This window comes from Coccinella septempunctata, chromosome 2, assembly GCF_907165205.1.
Source record: "Coccinella septempunctata chromosome 2, icCocSept1.1, whole genome shotgun sequence".
Classification (NCBI taxonomy): domain Eukaryota; kingdom Metazoa; phylum Arthropoda; class Insecta; order Coleoptera; family Coccinellidae; genus Coccinella; species Coccinella septempunctata.
The window spans coordinates 9,067,175-9,087,666 of record NC_058190.1 but is presented as its reverse complement, the minus strand read 5'-3'; the positions used below and the strand labels follow the sequence as shown (position 1 = coordinate 9,087,666).

Sequence of the window (20,492 nt, the reverse complement as noted above, 5' to 3'; positions counted from 1 at the left end):
TTTGTCATTACCATCAAAATCACTACAGAGGATAGCCTTGGGAAAGTAATCTCATTTTATGAATTACTTCGAATTTGGTTATAATGGCCGCTACATGAATGATTTCTCATGATGAAATAAAATGGTTGATATTTTGAAGAAACTTCCTAGTGATTATATAGAAAGAATGTAAAACTGATTTGCTTAGAATATTGATGATATTGTATGAACACGATAATCTTAGTCGTTTCTGATAAAAACGCAATTGAAGACTCCATTATCTCAGAGGGAAATTTAATTTTTTTTCATTCATGAAAAGTATGCCAGAAAATTTTACTTTGTGGCTGACTGTTATTTTTTCAGGTGAATTATTTTTGCTGTGACATATTATCTATTGTCGTTCAACTTTAACAACCTGAATATTCTTCTCACAGCAAAAGCTTTTCATGGCATATTTGATCCTATCTCTATATTTCTATCCTTAGTTCTGATAGTTATGAATCACCATGTATACTATCATCGAATGCTAACTAACAATGTTTTCTCAAAAATAAAGAGAAAAACGGTCTCTAGGAAATCTTCATCACGTGGAGAATAGTCTTATTCCATCAATTTATTGAAGGTTGCAAAACGCAAAATCCCTATTGGTTAAATCATATTAAATTTGTTTAGGTCACAGCTGCTTCACTTCACGATTTATTCAATTTTTCAGAGTGAATGCACAAATGAATGGAATATTTAGGAAATTTATCAAATACCACCTTGTTTTACCTAAACATACTCTGGAAGTTTTCACCAAGTGCCTTCGTCTTGGTATATTTAATGCAGAAGTATGAAGAATGTCTGCTCTCGTCCATTGTGTTGAAATTCTCGATGAAAACAACTTATTTTATAGTTTTTGAAATTTTGTATGGGAGAAAAATAAGCAAAAGTGTTATGATTACGAAGAAATGATTTAAAATTTTTCAAATTCGGAAGCAAAACTAATTTTTTGTCCAAAACGTCTACGAGACTACAAGATCACTGAGAGACTCTCCCACAAGACTAGAGACGAGACCGAGAAAGGTCTCGTCTCGTCTTGTCGATGAAATATGTCTCGTCTTGAAAACGAGACTCTCGTGGGCATCACTAGCTATTGCTGTGGGAAAAACATACAGGGTATTAAAGTTGAACGACAATAGACTATAATGTCACAGAAAAATAATTCCCTTGAAGAAATCTCATTTAGAAACATTTCTGAGACAATGAAGTCTTCGTTTTTTTCGTCTGCGTTTTTCTCAAAAACAGGTGAAATTATCTAATTTCAATATCACCAATATAATGTACAAATGATTTTTACATCCTACTATATCTAATCGAAATCACCAAGAAGTTTCATCAAAAATAACTAAAATTCATTCATGTGGCGGCTTCTATAACAAAATTTGAAGTGATTCGTAAAATAAGATTACTTTCCCAAAGCTATGCCTCTATGCCGATTTAGATGGCACTGAGTAATAAAAGCCCAAATTATCAGCAAAAAAACGAAAAAAAATTGATCTTTTTTCATAGCAGTACTTCACTGAGTCCTACTTGATCCCATCGTCATATTTTGATTCAAATTGTTATATCTTAAGCCCGTTTGCAACAGCCGAGAATTCTCTAGAGAATTTACTCGAAAATTCATGCGCCGTGAATTATTTACCGTTGCATACGCACTTTCGGTAGAATTCTCTGTTCAGATGCATACAAAATAATCTCTGCCGTTTTCTTGCGAGAATTTTGTAGAGAATTCTCCAGAGAATTCTCGGCCGTTGCAAACGGGCTTTAGAAAATTTCTCAATAGTTATAAATCACAGATTATACGATTTTCATAAAATGAGTTTTTTTTTTGAAAATCGTTTAATCTGTTTGAAGTTAAACAATTTATGACCTGAACGATACCAGATACCTGATGGTATCTTTTATGAGTTATACCTTCAAGGCCCGGTACTTTCACCTTCGAATAAATTTTATTCAACGAATAATGACATACCGACATTCGATCTATGACAAATAAACTCTTATCATTAAGTTTCAATGACAGATTTATTCGATGAATAACACTATCTGAAAGTGAAAAGACTGCATTTTTACTAATCTTACGAATAAGACTTAATAAATGCGAATTAATTTATTTATTCGCACGTGAAAGTACCGGGCCTAAATAACAAAGAATTATTAATCGAATACAGCTGAACGAATCATAGTTCTGTTGTGTGAATAGAAGGCTTTATATAATAGGTAGTTACTTTGAATTTCAATTTTCATACTCTAAAATTTTTCATGATATAAGACCAACTTAATAATAAGTCAATTGAAACCGAAAATTCATAAATCTTCGTTTGGAAGCACTCTATCCAAAACAAACAAATATAATTATTTTTTCTTTCGTTCTTGTGATGAGAAAAACCTTTTATAATAAACCTTATCAAAATTATGTGATTCCACACTGTTGTTTGGTTTCTGTATAAAATCTCCCACACCTTTCTTGGAAATGTTCTTCGTCCTGCCCTTACAGCTCCCCTCAACAGAAGAGGCAAACTGTGGTGGAAGACCTTATTGCTCGAAGAGACTCGAAAAATGTTATCATTTTAATGTTCATTGCAAAAATCGAAATAGAAAAAATAAAACCAAGTGATTAGGGATATTTGGTACAATATAAAGAACTAAGATGAAGTACAAAATTGAGCAATAAATTATGAAGGATCATGAAATAGATGTTCAAAGTGAATGAAAAGAAATGTCAATGTCAAACAAAACAATTTAATTGTTTTATTATCCATTGCTGTCGTGTGGCGTTTATCAGTTGCCTTATATTTAGATGAAAAATCTATATTTTTCGAAAACAAAGATAACCCCAATAAAGTATATATAATGTATTTGAAACCAGAAAGAAGAGAAAAATTAGTAAAATAAAATACAGGGTGTTCCATTGAAAAAATACCAGGTTACCTAAATTTTTCAGGTTTACGATGCTTTTCTGCATTTCCTGGCACTGAATTCTGAATGCCCATGAAAATATTTCATATTAGCCCATTTAAACGATTTTGTTGAACCAATATTAACTGAGCCAGCTATTGAGTAAAATATAAAGAAAGACATCTGTACACCTGAATCAAAAACCATATTGAAAATTGTATATTTGTAATCTTAGTTTTTTCATCATAATTCGTCTATTGTCCGCCCAGACGGTTAGCATTTAGAGGATTGGAAAATTAACAGAGAAAACTTCTTTTTCCATATATCTTGAACGGCGCCTGAACAAATGAAACGAATGGTTAACAAACAAAGACCTACAACGGACAATCGACCCTGAATTTTTGGTTTCAAAATCCACATTTGGGCGACCAACTTCAAGGAGCAGAATTTTAATTTTCGTCAAAATAATCAACCTGAATTCCTCGAAAGCGTCCCTTCAAACATCAATTTGTTTATGTCGACTTGTCAGTTTGATATACTCAAAATCGTCCATTAATGGCACTGTTAATGCCTGATTTCCTATCGATACATTATTTTCTCAGGCAACCTGACGTAGAAGAATCTATAAATTATCCAATTGAAGCCATGACTTCTATGATGAAATTAATTCCATTCAGTCAGGATTCAAATGGAAAATTTTTTAGTAAAACTGACATATCACTTGTATACGGTACTAATACCTTAACACATTTTTTTTTAATTCAAAGAATTCCATTTCGATGAATTATCTAAATTCAAAACGGGATGACATTTCAACTTTTCAGTAATTAGGTGCCTTCTGAGGCATTTTAACTGAACATTCGTTAATTCTAAAATGAATTTTCAGTTCAATATCGCGCCCAAGGCACGCTCGTGATGGGATAATATTTGAAATTTCCGAGTAATCCACCAGGTGGTGCAAGGCGCAGCAATAAAATTTTTGAGTACGGGTTTTGATAGCTAGCTATATAAAAGATATAAAAACCAAATCATTCCACCAGCAGGTTGTAGCTTTCATATTTATTCTTCGGAAACTATGGTCCTATGAGAAATCTGAACGTAGCATCGATCTGGTTTTTAGGTATAAATTCCTTTCCTTTCTCCTAGTTTCGGAGAGCTAGTTTGTGAAAAATAAATTATTGTTTCTTATTTTTCCTTTTTCTTTATCCTTATCATAATTACCTGCGCCTTCTTTTTGTTACATCTTCTCGTATTCCTGACAATCTTGACGCGTTGTATGAAATACTCTTATCAGTGAGGGAAGTTGCATATCTAATTTTTTCAACCTTTACTTAAGATATTAATCTAAGGGCGTTAGATCGGTAAAACGTGGTGGCTAGAGATGAGGACCATTTTTTGCCAAAAAATTAACTGAATAATGTGGATGTGCGCAATCTTGTTAGAATCATCAGTTCTGAATATTGTTATCCACTAGCGGCTCAATCCTTGTTTCAATTGAGGATCCAAATGCAGATTGAAGCGACATGGTGCTGAATAGTATAGTCATTATCGTTTTGAAGAGGATTTTCAGATTTTCGTCGAATAAATCCAGTTTTCTCAGTTGATAGTTATTTTTTGTCAATTTCGAAGATTTTTTGTCAAGAATGGATTATTAGCACTTTTAGATCAAAAAATGATATGAGGTGTTAGTATTTATGAAAAAAAAATTTTGAATATGTTCTGAATCAGCTGATAAAACAGAATAATATTTTTAAAATCCGAATCTCCTGGCTCTATTCATAGTTCTAATAAGAAATTGATCATATGAAGTTCAGTGCTATGATATTTTGCCTTCTCCATTATCTACAATTGCTGAACAAAGAACTGAACTAAGAAAACTTGTCCAAGATGAACTGGAAATTTGACACGATATTATTAATGAATTTGGTTTGAATAGTCTTCTCTGTGGAAAACAAATTTGTTGTTTGGGCAGATCCTCTCGTTTTGAAGTTATGTATTCAGGTTAGTTGAGTGAACTCTCATTCTTCGAAACTAATTTGAAATGTTCAAAAACTTTGCTATTCTATGAAGACAAGATATGTCCTCAAACATTGACTAAACGTTCAATCCATCGTGGAAAGTAGTGGAGACTGACACAATCAAAGGAAAGTTGAAGATAGAAGATTTGCTCAGAGAATCTAAATTATGATAACATCTCCCTCACTATCATGAGATAGATAAAGATATTTTCAACAGACAAAGATATTTTTCATGAGAACTCAAGAACTCTTATCAAAACACCAAAATCTTCTCCGTTTCTTGCTGTAAACAAACTAGAGTCCACTAAATTTCTACTTACGAAATTGACATCAGGTGGCGTTTCGCTTGTTTGGAATTTTCAATATTCCTGAATATCCAAAGTGTCTCCTAAATGTGATTATTTAGATTATTCACAAATTTGGAAGCACACACACAAATTTGACTCGTACAAATATTCAATAGTAGATTTTTGAGGTCAAAAGGAACACTTTTTTCCTATACCATTTTTGTCCGATTCGGCTCTAATAAAGAGATATAATCATTTCATAATTTTCATAATGAGCTGTGCCACCCCTGGAAGAACAAAATTAGCCTCAGAATAAATAGCTAAATCTGTGACATTAAACATCTGTGGATCTTTAAAACATAGTTGTATTCAGCCAAATTACCCAATTTATCAAATTTCACAAATACTTTTTGATTTTTGAACATCAAATTATTCGAAAACGGCGTATTATACAAGAAAATATGAAAAATGCTTTTATTTTACAAAACGTTCAAATATTCAGTAGCTAGCGTCCAACTTAGTTTCAAGAGTTGGGTTCTTTGAATTCGTGGTATTTTTATGGTACGTAAAGGTGATAATGAGAAAACTGGGTGGGTGATATCTTGTGTTCGAAAAAGATTAATTGAATAAATGAAAAACTATATTCCGAAATTCATGTCATTCGATAACGCCGTTTAAGAGATATAACTAAAAATAAATTTTTTTATGGTTTTCCAACAGCCTGTATCTTTTAAACCGAGTAGATTCGTAAAAAATGGTAAAGAAAAAAAGTGTTTCTTCTGACCTCAAGAATCTACTGTTAAAATATTTGTACAAGTCAAAGACTCACCCAGTATATGTTTTTTCAAAACTCTCCTAATGCTAGAACAACATAACTCTAGCTCTTCAGCCTTCATCACAGAGTTTTTCACTCGGTGATGTAGGTCTATCAGGGAATCTCTCCATGTAGAGTCTAATTGCTCTATTCCCAACTCAATTATGTGAGTGTGAGATTAAAGCTAAATTTCGGAGAAGTGAACTCTTGATGTTTACCATTTTTAATATCGAATCATTTTATACAATCTATGAATAATGGGAACTCAATGCGTTCTCAGAAACGTGTTATTTCTTGAGAATTTCGAAACTGGTAAAATTAATGTGTTTTTCGTTTTTTCAATCATTATTCGATAAGAAAATATGGGTTAAAATAGCTTTTCCGCCCACCTCTTAATAAAAGCACTGTTTAACATAAAAGAAATTAGCCTTTAATGAACCCTTTTATTGGTTGATTTTCTATTAATGCATTATTGTCATGGGTAATAGAAGATAGAAGTATTCATCAGCTACCCAAATAATTATTTTATTTGTATGCCGCATTGATTTTCGTAGTACCTAGCGGGTGAATTGAGAAGAGATGAATTGTGGAGGTTGCAGAAAAATTATGATGCTTAGAGAGTAATCAATATATCTATGTACTACAACTCTAGCTTCCACCAGCTCCACACATTCTCAAACAGATATTATAGGGTACGATATCAATGTGATTTACTCAAAATGTCACAACTCGAATGTGCCCTCTATAGACTTCTCGAATTGTTCGATCGGCCGCATAAATATCAACATTCCGATATGAACATAGAAAATTTTATAAAGTGTCGAATTTGACTACGTATCTATAGAAAATGTTTGCAATCAAGAATTCCCGTTCAATTCGAAATGTGGTCGACGGAAAAATCTTGTAATCAACTCGTTTATTAGCGATTAATGATCATTAATCGCTGTCATTAATAACCTAGTTGATTGAATAACTACAATAACAGTCACTGAAATTTACAATTTGGACACTCTTTTTGATCACCACAAATAAAGAATAAAGTCATAAATGTTAAATTTATTGAGCATGCCAGAAAGAATGAAGTTGATTGATACTTCCGGTATAACTCGAATATAAACATAAAAGGATGTACACTGGAAATTATTTCATGAAAATATCTTGATTTGTCCGTATAATTTGGTTGAGGTGAAAGAATCATCCTGTATTCACATGCTTGCGGAGTGCATCAAAAAATTTCGATTGCCCTGTTAACCATTTGATATTTGTTGGGTTGAACAATGTCAAAGTGTAAGTTCAAAATATATGAGAATTGAAATAAACAAATGGTATGTATTGATCGTAATTTAATACCATAATTATTATTATGCCCGGTTTCACAATTCTTTTTTCTAATTTTGACTAATGAAGTGACACTTTCACAAACTCATTGACGTTTTGAAACGTTTCACTTTTAGCAACCAGTTAGGCAAAGTAAAATATTTCGCAACTGATGATGAACTTGCTTTTTGATTTCATAGTAACGGATTGAAAAATTGAATAATTTCAATCACTAGACGATTTTAAAAGAATCTCCGAGAGAAGCTTTTAAAGGCGTTTGTGTTACTCGCTTCGCTGGTTACGCAAAAATACGCTTATTACGAAAAATAATGCTTTTCCCAACTGGTTGCACAAATAACTAGGTAATCAGAGAATCAACGCTTGATTGGCGGATCTATATTGAATTGTTCTCAATCGTTATGAGCATGCAACACATCATTATTCAATCATTGCTTGTTATACATATACAGAGTGATTAAAACGGAACGCAAAAAATTTATATCTTCACTATTTTGTAAAAAATGCTAGAATAGGTTAACTTTATTTTGAATTATGCAACTTCTCGTTTCTAGGTAGTTGAGGAGTTTGTCATGCACCATCTAAGAGGGGTGGAGGGTAGGTAACTTTTTGTGATAGAAATGCGTGAACCTTTTATCGCTGAGGATGTCATTGAGGTAGTCAAAAAATGGTTAAACTCATTGTATTCGAATTTCCAATTTTTGATATATTGGCAGTCATTTTGGAAGTGATTTATGCTTTCGAAATTTATCGAAAATATCAATCATCAATGACCAAATAACCCTCAGCAACAAAAAGTCTATCCATAAAAAGTTAGGGTTGCGTAACCCACGTAGAGGGTGCATGAAAAACTTCTTCATTTTACACGGAATGTTTTGTTATTACGATATAATAGAGGCACCAATGCAGTCTACAGATTTCAGTGGAGATATGTAAAAATCCTAATTGTCCTGTACTGAAAATGATCATTCCGCTTATGGCACCAATTCAGTATCGTCAATCCAATTTTCTATTGGCTACGAAATAATTCATCGCGCAATTAGGGCTAGAGCTAGAGCGCTATATATTTTTACTCATCCCACGCACATATTCGGCTGAACGAGCCGGCCAGTGTTTGATCGATAGTGTCCACCCTGGATACCGCCGCCGCACACACCCCGAGGTCCCTACATTCTCACACGCCCACCCCCCGGGGGTCGTAACCCACCCCCAGAACGGACAGACCAAACTGTCAAGACCAACCCTGCCACTAGTGCTCTAAGTTGTTATATACCGCAGATATCCTACCCCCGAAGCGGCGGTGGACAGTGTGGGCTTCAAACCTCATATTCCCTTCTATGCGATCTCCTCTTCCTATACTTTCTATACTTTTAATGGGTATTTCCCACAACCGTTGAAATAAAGCTCTCGTCAATAGTTAAGGATGTTTGCGTTCTCTTCAGAAACACCCAATTTATCATGACACTGTCTGCTGTTTGGATCCAAAATGTACAGGGTGTTCCTGAACAGGTCATCTAATTGGACAAATCGAATACAAACTCAAGTTATTCAAATTACAACCTTTACATATATTTTTTGAACCAATCTATTCTACGTGAAAAAGAGGGGGTTGCGTAAATAAACCCTATATCTGAAATGGAAACTTTCAGAGTTATCAAAGAAAACTGTGACTTCTGGAAACCAAAGAAAAAGAATAAAATTCTATGTTCCGATAAGAAATTTTGACATTTCATGAAATGTATCTTATGAATAATTGTTCGTAAGAATTGTTGTGAATTCATCTACAATTCATGAAATGTGGAGTTTGTTTATCGAAACATCAAATTTTAGTTTTTTTCTAGGGTTACCGCGCGTCAAACAGTTCGAAATAGCTCTTTTCCTTTATTTCAAGTTTTTCTTTGATTTCCATTTTAAGTACTGGGTTCATTTAGGCAATCCCACCTCTTTTTCTTCGTGGAATCGACTGAAACATTGAAACATTCACTCCATTCACTTTTGTTGTAGCACTCGGTTGGCCACGAAAATTTGACACCTTCCACTCTGTATAATAAGAAAATGTGGGGTTATGTTATGACGCTTGTCAAAACATTTTTGGGTTTTAAATCAGCGCTATGTTGTCCGTTCTACTTAAAAGTCTTAGTAATTACGTAATTACGTATTTTATTACAATGTCGAATCACTTCGGAAAATATGTGACGAACATTATTGACGTTTATACAAACTGATTGAAGGCATGCCAAATCTAGTTATTTGCATGAAAAGGATAAGAGAACAATAATTAAATGATATTTCAAGGCAAGAGGAACTTCACCTTCAAACAAAAATTTCACCTGAATGAACAATTAACAGGACAACTGGCTCGTATTTATGGGTGTTTATTTTCAATACTTTGATATAATAATATTAATTATATGTTTATTGATCCCTTAAGACATTCACAATGTTTAGGACAAGTCAAATGAAAAATAGAAAATAGTTATTTTTCTATCACATGCGGGCAAGATACTTTACGCAAGAGTTAGGAACAATATTTTTTCTACAAGCGCTTGAAATATATAAATATATCCATTTCACGAAGCAGATCATATCTCATTTGATTAATTCATATATAATGACAGACGTAATTCTGCATGTCAATACTATGGGTTTCTCATCATTGACGTTCTATGCATAGAAACAAGATAGAATTTAATTTACTCTGTAATATTTGCGTGCGGGAAAAACCCTTGCTAATCCATTCCCGCACGCAAATGCGTGCGGGAAAGAAATAGCAGGCGTTTTTCCCGCACGTTTTGGAAAAGTGACTCTTTGCAACTTGGAATGCGTGCGGGAAAAAGGTTGAACGCGCACGCTTGTAGAAAATAGTTATTTTCCTATCAAGTGCGGAAAGTGATACTTGCCCGCATGAAACTGCCGTTGCCCGAACGATGCGAAGCAGAGTTCGGGTAAGCAGTTGAGTGCGGGCAAGACACTTTACGCAAGAGTTAGGAACAATATTTTTTCTACAAGCGCTTGAAATATATAAATATAACCATTTCACGAAACAGATCATATCTCATTTGATTAATTCATATATAATGACAGACGTAATTCTGCATGTTATTACTATGGGTTTCTCATCGTTGACGTTCTGTGCGTAGAAACATGATAGAATTTAATTTACTCTATAATATTTGCGTGCGGGAAAAACCCCTGCTAATCCATTCCCGCACGCAAATGCGTGCGGGAAAGAAATAGCAGGCGTTTTTCCCGCACGTTTTGGAAAAGTGACTCTTTGCAACTTGAAATGCGTGCGGGAAAAAGGTTGAACGCGCACGCTTGTAGAAAAATTAATTTTCTGGAACTTATTCTACGAGGACATTCATCGAAAATCCTGTAGTAGCTTTTCGCATTCGTTCACCCTAAAATAAAATTCTCAAATGCCACCACTTTTTAGGGTTTCCCAATAGAAGGAAATTCCTTGTCATCCTCTTCATTCACAATCTTCCTGATTGGGGAAAGATTCAGATGCAGCATTCAATTTCACTTACTTTGAATATGTTCGCTACCACCTGATATTGTGTAGATATTAGAATATCAGGTTTACCTACTATTTGAATGAAATTAAAAATGCTGAAGTTTTTTTTGAAAAAAACCTAATCAGTATTCCAAAAAGTGTGACCTCCAGTTTTCATAATCTTTTTCATAAGAACCCCAATAACTCATAAACCGTTGAGATTTTAGGCGAGGTATGGTATTCTGTTGAAATTGCCATCGAATCAGCTATCTTACAATTCTTATAATGCAGAGAGGTATACTGGGTGTGCAGTGAAAAGTCGTAGGCTGTTCCCGGTATAACCGGAAGTTGCAGAGGTAGGAAAATATTTCATGGGAAAGTTTATTGTCGAAAACCATAACATGCAAATCAAGTTTTCCGGAAACTTCTGATAGACCATCGCGGTGAATCACTCTGTATATGTAGATTTTATCTGATGGGAATGTTGCGATTTCAAAGAAATGGAGTATTCGTAGTGAAATTGTAAAAATATAATAATAATCTAATAATAATAAATTCTTATTTTTTTTTTATAATAAATATAAATATAATAAACTGCTGACAATAAACTGCTAATGACCGTTTCAAAAGTTGACGATTTTTGACCACCAAGTATTCATTAATTAATGGGAAATAAAATGTTTACTTTTTTATATCTGAAATGTTTTTTTTTCTCCTCGTCTGATAACATTTTTCAGTTTCAGGCAAGTTCTAGTTGTTTACCTTTCTAATAATTTTAGATAAGGTATTGTTTTACGTTCTTATTTTGATTCAACATCCGAAAATTTGTTTGACGTAAACTCATTGAAGAGGAGTTTATACCACGGGACTTTCTCGCCATCCGTATAAGGCGTAAAGGAGGAAAGACTACCAGAATGTGGGGTGTTGCCGGAACATTTGAACGATAAGTAGAAGTTACGAATAGTACAATAGTTTTCACTTTCGTCGAAAAGATTTTTTCAATTTCACCAGGATACGAATTGTAGCCAATGGAGAGACTTTTCGAGAAATTTCTTCATGTGGAAATTCATAGGAGAGGTAAATTGTAATTTTTTTTTTTCAATGAAAACAAATCTTAATTTTTTTTTTGGTTTGACGATTAAAAAAAATTCTGACTTTCCGAGGTGAGGAACTGATTGAATTGAATCATAATGTAAACCCCATATAAATTAGTAGTTTCTGACGTAAGATATTCAAGTTCTCTTTTTGAACTGACCACTAAAACGGTGTAGACCCCTCTTAAATTTGACTTTTTACTTTCATTACGTATTTTATGGTCAATGACAAATGAGTGATTGGTAATTTTTAAGTGTTGTATAAAACATCTGTTTTTCGTAGGGTCAAGGAAGTTAATTGATGAATTATCTCAAATGAAACTCAAATTCACAGAAATAACTGAGCATGTTATTGATGTATTCTCTCAGATAACTCATCAATCAATACCCTATAAGCAACATGTTTTTCGATTACACTTCGAATATATATTAGACTCATAAATTGTACCTAGGCCTATCACTGATTTCAAAATGCATAAAAAAGTTGAAATTCCAAATCAACAAGTTCAACCATTTTATCCCTATAATGAAAAGAGTGTAAAAACCCTTTCCTTGACCAAATATCCAAAGCAACTGAAAATCTTCCCAAAGTTACGGTTGCCTTTCAAAAAACTCAACTACTCTCCACCCCTCGTAGAGGGTGCATGACAAACTTCTCAATTACACATGAGAGGTCGTGTAATTCGAAGTGAATATTTCCCCCCTGTCAAAAATCCCATGCAAATGCAGTGCAATTATCGCAAAATGATAGCGATAATTGCATTGTAGGAAGCGAAAGAGTCCTGTGATAATTGCACAGATCATATCCATGGTAATTCCATTCTACGTCAGTTCTACGAGTAATGTCAAAAACTACTAGAAATTGAAAATGTCTCGTTTTGGTCGTGCTTCATTGCAAGCTATCGAGGAAGAAGTGTAGAAAAACGAACCAAATAACACAAAACATAACAGAAAATATTTGTATCGTCAGTTTATGAGCTCTACCGAGAAAAATATATTTTGAATGAAAAACACAAATGAACGTTCTGCCAACAATAAAAATGGACTGGGCATTCAATATAATAATATGTAAGCACAATGGCCATGAGTACAAAGAATATACGGCTGAAACGATTTGGAACGTAACCGCTACATTACTGATGGAAAAATATTTCACTAGATCATCAATTTCAACCCTTTTACTGATATTGAGTCTGAAGTAGCCAGGGATGCGTAAAATGCCACGAGAAAACAACTACAGAATGATCCACAGAAAAGAAAGGAAAGTGCAGTTTTTTTCAAATACCATCAATTTGAAAATATGGTTCGTAGTTCTGACACCCCGGGTGGTTTGCAAGAGAAGTTATTTTTTGATTCTGTCTTTTTACCTTCGTGTATTGTGAATTTTTAAGAACTTTACAAGTTTGTTAGAACGATTTTGAGTTTGCACTAGAATTGAAATGGTGTCTTCCGTAGAAAAAAAGAAGAAATGGTGGAAATGATAAAATTATTTTTTAGAAATAACGACTCTACGCGAACAACAGCGACTTTATTCAACGAACGATATTCTGGAAAAAATGTATCCGATGGTTACGTTGTACAACTGGTTGTTAAATTTGACGCTACTAGTTCAGAGGGAAACAAAAAATAGGGCGCATGAAGAAGACGAAGCGAGGGACGTGGCTGTCTCAGGTCATGTAGCAATGGATCTGACCTTTAGCACTTGGGAAATTGCCCGATGTATCTGGTGTTTCACGCATCACAATCATAAGAATCCTTTAACAACATAAATTCCATCCTTATAAGATACGTTTGATTCAGGAACTTTATGAGGATTATCCCGATCTCCGACTCTCGTTCTGTGAACTCCGATCATCAATGAATGCCGTCAAATTATACTAGAAAACTTGAGTAATGTAGGTGAACCTTTTCAGTAAAACTTATATTACTGCATGGAAGTGAATGGTGTCCATTTCCAGCATTTAATCAACTAATCACAAAAGTAACTACTCTTCCACTATTTTACCTGTCATTTCGTTAACGATGGAAATTTTGAAGCGAAATTTCAGGATCAGATAATACTTGATAAGATCTTCAACATGAGATATGGCAACACTACTTATTCATTTTCAGAATCAAGGAGTTGTGCTCACCCCCTTAGGGGGTTGCAGTCACGGGAATGCAAAAAGCGGAAAAGTTGTTCCTCCTCGAATCAGAACTTTACGGGTCCGAGCAATTTTCCACATTTTCATTTTAAAGCCGGAAAATCGAGGTGTTAAGTTTGCCGTAAGAATCAATAAATTAATAAAGCCAGTTTGATAAGTAAACATTTCATTCGATAATTTTGCATGACAGCGTGTTGTCAAAAAACTGCATGAGTTCATATCTTTTTTTGGAGAAGGAGCCTCCATTTTCCGAATTATAAAAATGAACTCATACAGTTTTTTGACAACACGCTGTCATGTGAAATTATCGGTAATTTTGATGCACTTGCGCAATTGGGAATTCCAAACAAGCGATACGCCCCCTGGTGTCAATTTTTGTAAATAAAGAGAAGAGTTAATGCACTTTTGTTGGTTTACATCGAGGAACGAAGAATATTTGGTGTTTCAATAAGAGTTTTTATAAGAAATATCTCTTATTCTGTTGAAAATATATTAATCTATCTCGTGACAATGGGGACATCTTAGTGAAGTTTTCATAATTTGCAACCTTTGAGAAAATCTCCGATTACGACTTTCTTGTGAAGATCTCAGTTTTTACTATTTTCCACAATGAAATGAACGTTTAGTCAATGTTTAAGAACATATGTATCTCATCCTTATAGCACGGTAAAGTTTTTGTACATTTCACGACGCTTGTCATTTTTGAGTTTTAAAGAGCGCTATCTTGTCCGTTCTACGTAAAAGTACCAAATCCAGTTATTTGCATGGAAAATACAAGAGATCAGTATAATATCATAATATGCACTAGCTTGAGGAGAGATAATGTTCGTTATCTTCTTTGGCTATAGTTTGAATACATTACATCAGTTGTAGATTTCAAAAATATTAACCCGAAAATGAAATGCATATGATGCAGTGTTTGGGAATGGGTAACTCCCGAAGGAATTAACAGATGATTACAAGAATGTTAAATTCTTCAACAAAAATCATCTTGCATCAATATAAGTAAGAGGAATTAAAGGAAGTTTCAAGTCAAGAAGAACTTCACCGCCTTTGAACAAAAATTTCACATGAATAAACAATTAACAGGACAACTGGCGCGTATTTGTGGCTATTCATCTTAATACATTGATATAATAATAATAATTAGGTATTTATTGGTACGGTACGTTAAGACATTTACAATGTATAGGACAAGTCAAATGAAAAATAGAAAAATCAATTTTCGGGAACTTATTCTACGATGACCTTCATCGAAAATCTTGTAGTGAACTTTTCGCATTAATTCACTCAAACATAAAATTCTCAAATTCCACCACTTTTTTGGGTCTCCCAATGAAAGGAAATTGTTTGTCATCTTCTTCATTCACAATATTTCTGATTGTGGAATTATTCAGCTAAAATCTAAAATATAAGTCGTTCAGATTAAGATGAAACATTAAATAAATAAATTCTCTTACATTGAATATGTTCGCTACCTCTGACGTAATGTGGATTTTAGAATATCAGGGTTTAACGATTTGAATGAGCGGACATGAATTCTAAATAGCACTTCCTGAAACCCTGTATCTTTTTTCAATCACTTTCGGCATTTTCGTAATAAAAATTGATATTAGTTGTGGCAACGGCGTTATGACATTAACGACATTTCATGAGTGCCAACCTTACTCCGTTCTAGTTTCAAAAACTTAAGAAAATTATTTCATGGCCACCGAGTGTTAAAATAAATGTGAATGGAGTATAGTGAGTTGATAAACATATGAATTTCGATACCGTTCACACAAAATTCATTTAGAAAATGATTTCTGATTTGCAGTTCAACTTGGACAAGTAACATCAATGTTGCAAATTTAGCCATTGTATATAATGGAGGAGGCAAAATATCATAGTTGTGGCTCTCCATATGATCAATTTTCTTCTATTACGATCGTATAAAGAGCCAAGAAGTTCGGATTCAAAATATATTGCTCTCTGTTCTCACCTGATTCAGAAGATAGTCGGATTTCTTTTCATGAATACTAATACTTCTTGACATTTATTGACCTGAAATTGATAATAATTAACACACTGGAATCCAGTTTCGACAACCTATCTTCAAAATTGAGAAAAAACAACTATAAACTAAGAAAAAGGTATTTATTTGACGAAAATCTCAAAATCCCCTTCAAAACTGGCAATGACTGCATTAGCTTTTTACTTCGAACTGTCATCACCATGTCGCTGCAATCTACATTTGAAATCCCAATTACGAATATTGACCCATTTTTCTACAAAACAGTATAGACCTGCAGAAAAATAAATAGGTATTTCTTGCGTTACTCCTTACTGACTTTAAAGACAACAAAAATCACCACCATAAAAAATGTTCTAATCTTCAGACCTCCTAATATATCGCGCTACGAAGAATTTCTTGCTGGAAGCGGTGAAATTTTTTCCACTACGTTCCTGTGCTGGGGACAAGGCTGGAAGGGTGGATACCCCCCGAGTTTGGGGAAAGGGGCACACAGGAGATACAAGGCCCACCCCATCGGCCCAACCTCACCCCCGGCGCCGCCACCCTTCATCAAGTAAATTGCAGTCCTCGTTTCGGGTATCTGGCAGGTCGGAACCCCCAAGGGCGACACGGGCACGAGAGGGCGAACTGAAGGGATGGGGGTGAACACCCAGGAACGTTAAATGAAGGCAGACACTCGACTCTGTTCTTTCCTACGCTGGGCTATATTAGGGGCTGGGAAGTTTCCTAGATATTGAGCTCACATTCGAAGTTTGAGTGCTGTAGGGATATACGAAGGATATGAGTCAAATGACGATGGGGGATATCGATGCTTCATAATGAAAGAAAGTCTCCTATATGAGAAGATTTTGCTAGGAAAGCTTGGCATTTCAGACTGATAGCTATGCTATATTATGAGTTCTAAGATTGTCTCCTATCGAGAACATTTTTTTTTCATCATGATGGATACGGTGTGAAGGCTCATAATCAGTCCAAAGTGATCAATTCTGAAAGAACATGTTTCAAACCTATTGGTCTATCTTCAGCTAACGAAAATAAAATTATACAATCAAAGACGAGATAAGCTGATCTCATGTGGAAGGACACATTGTGTTTATTTGCGCAATAAATTCGACAAATTTTTTCACATGGTTGAGTAAAATTTGAAGCAACTATCCTGGCTCCGAATCTTCGTGCCAAATAAAGAAATTGATATAACCTTTAATACTGCGGGCAGGTGAAACAGTAGGTGCAATAATATGTATCTCTCGATTTCAAATATTATGTTCTGTCAGTTACCTCCGCTCAGTAGATGTAAAACAGTTTGCCATTAATAAATTCTGAATATTATCCACTACATGCATGAATCCGCGTAATATTTCATTGTAAAACGCAAAAATATAATAATAGTTGGGGAGCCCAAGAGGAAAATTCGGGATTCACTAGAGCGTGTCAGATTAATATAAAGGGAGATTCTTTGGATTCTGTAGTGTACCTCTACCAAAAATTAGACTTGTATATAGGGGGAATTGTCTAGGACGGCCTGTCAGAATAGTAAAAAAAAACGATCATTGCACATACTCAGGACAACCCTTCAGAATAGTAAAAAAAAACGATCATTGTAAAGGGTTATTCAAATTACGCGGTTTTATTTTAAAATAAATAAAACACATAATTTGCAATCGTTTTCAAAAAATGTATCAGTTATGACATTTATGTACGAAAAATAATATCTGCCAAATGGCCTCCTCTTGCAGCTCCACAGACGTTTAAATTTTCAATGAAATTTCGACATAATTAAGGCTCTAACTCACTGATGACACGAATAATTTCATTATTTAGTTCGAGAAGCGATTGTGGATTATTCTTATAGACCTGGCTTCTTACATAACCCCCAAAGAAAATAGTCCAACAATGTCAAATCACATGATCTTGGTGGCCAATTGACATCAGCGTTTATGCAGATTATTCGTCCAGGAAATTATTGTTTCAATAAATCAATTGTGTCATTTGCAAAGAGAGGTGTAGCGCCATCCTGTTGAAACCAAATGTCCTCTTTATCAATATTTATTAATTCAGGCCACAAAAATTCGATTATCACCGAACCGGTCTCTTGAAATTTGTTAACAATTCGACCAACAGTGCTTTCAGATGGACGATTATGTAAACCATAAAACACTTTTCACAGAACGCTGATTTTCATGAAATAATTAAACAATCTGAACGCGTTGTTGTATCGTGTACGAAACCATTTTTATAAATGTCGTTCATCATACTTTTCGAATATCAAAATACCCAGACAAATTCGGTGTGCCATCTATATTTTATTTATTCAAAAAAAAAAAACGCGCAATTTGAAACACCCTTAACATACTCTAGCGTATCAGATAAGGATATATGTGGTTAATTACATGTTGAAAAGTATATATTCCCTTAATCTGACAATTTAAGCGTGACGAAAATGGGTGGCCGCCAAACTTGCAAAAAAAGTCACGTGTACATTCTCGATCGCGGTGGCTTTTTTTCTTATATTGAAGCCAATGATTCAAGATTAACGGAAAATATATAATCTGACAGTTTCAGCTAGCCGAAACAATAAAAATTGGCCATAAAGGCCACAAAAATCAGTTTTTTCGAATTGACTCCTCGCCTGGGCTTCAAATTGTTTTCGCATTCATTATAAAAGTTGTAGGGCATAACATTTTCTACAAATTATGTCCGAAGCAATGTTTTCTAAGTTTGAACGTTTTCGAGATATATAGCGATGAATGTACAGGGTGGGCAAATTTCGATGTTTTAGCAGCCCAGTTTTTAAACCAGAGGAGATACACAAAATCTGATTCCCCATTCTCGTTCTCTTTTTCTGAGAAACTAACAACATTAGTAGTCATTTTTGGCCACCTTCTTTTGTTTTCGAGTTATAAGCAAAAATTGGAAAAAGGGCGATATCGAAATAAATTTATATCTCCGCTAAAGCTGATGATGGAGCTCTGAAATTGAAACATCACACAGGCACTTTTTTACGTAGAATCCAGTAACGTGCTCGCCTTTTTAGCAGGATTTTTAATTACAAAGATATGACCCAAAGTTATGTTTTTTTAAATGGGAACACTAGTTTTATGTGCAATTTTCTGAAAGCTTAATTTTTACTGATTTCAAAAATATATAACATCATATGGTTTGTATCAATATAAATAATAGAAAATGGTCACAAACCTTATTTCTCAATATTTCTATGGTTTCAACTTTTTATGAGCATAGAAAAATATAGCATCGTATGATTACCAGTGCCTCCTTCTATAAGTTCTTTCATTATTATGAAAATTCATGAAATATATCTTGATTCAAATTTTGTGAAAATTGGTAAAAAGCATAGAAAGAATGATATTGCCGGAAGGTGACTGCTTTTGATATAGGAAATTCTATTTTTCTGTGCTCGTCAAAAGTTGAAACCATAGAAATACTGGAAAAAAGTGTTTTTGACCATTTTTTATTATTTATATTGTTACAAACCATATGATGTTATATATTTTTGAAATCAGTAAAAATTAAGCTCTCGAAAAATTGTACAGAAATCTAGTGTTCCCATCTAAAAAAACATAACTTTGGGTCATAAATTCGTAATTAAAAATCCTGCTAAAAAGACGAGCACGCCACTGGATTCTACGTAAAAAAGTGCCTGTATAATGTTGCAATTTCAGAGCTCCATCATCAGTATTAGCGGAGATATAAATTTATTTCGATATCGCCATTTTTCCAATTTTTGCTTATAACTCTGTGGATACTGTTTATGGGTCATTGACCTGTTTGTGTTCCCAATGTCAAATAAATAAATAAAAAAAAATAAAAACTCGAAAACAAAAGAAAGTGGCCAAAAATGACTACTACTATTGTTAGTTTCTCAGAAAAAGAGAATGAGAATGAGGTATCAGATTTTGTGTATCTCCTCTGGTTTAAAAACTGGGCTGCTAAAACATCGAAATTTGCCCACCCTGTACATCAGACTGGGATTCTACATTGACCTTGGCCTTTCGCATGTGAGGCTAAGCTCCTCTCCCTCATCACCCTCTAACTCGAAAACGGTTAAGATTATGTAAAATTGTTTCAGACAAAAGTTGTATAGGATTTTATTATCTAAAACTTTCATAATGAATACAGAAAGGATTAGAGATATTTTAAAAAATGCCTTGTTATCATCTTCAAACTGTCAGATTAAGAAAACTCCCTTATTGTCAGATTAATGGACCCACACGTCTGCAACACCGATATTTTTGCATTTTCAAAGGACCGCCGCTGTGACCTTGTGTCACATCCGAACTGTCAGTCCCTTGAAAAGTAGCTTCCTTTGGGTCCAATTAACGTATCCTTTAAAAATTTGCCACGCTCAAAAAT

At 34.1% G+C, this 20,492-nt stretch overlaps 1 protein-coding gene across 5 annotated transcripts in view; it reads left to right on the top strand.

Moving 5' to 3' along the window:
• LOC123307435 (nucleolar protein 4) overlaps nt 1–20,492 on the top strand; it is a 257,824-nt gene that overhangs the window by 149,617 nt on the left and 87,715 nt on the right. The window lies entirely within an intron of this gene.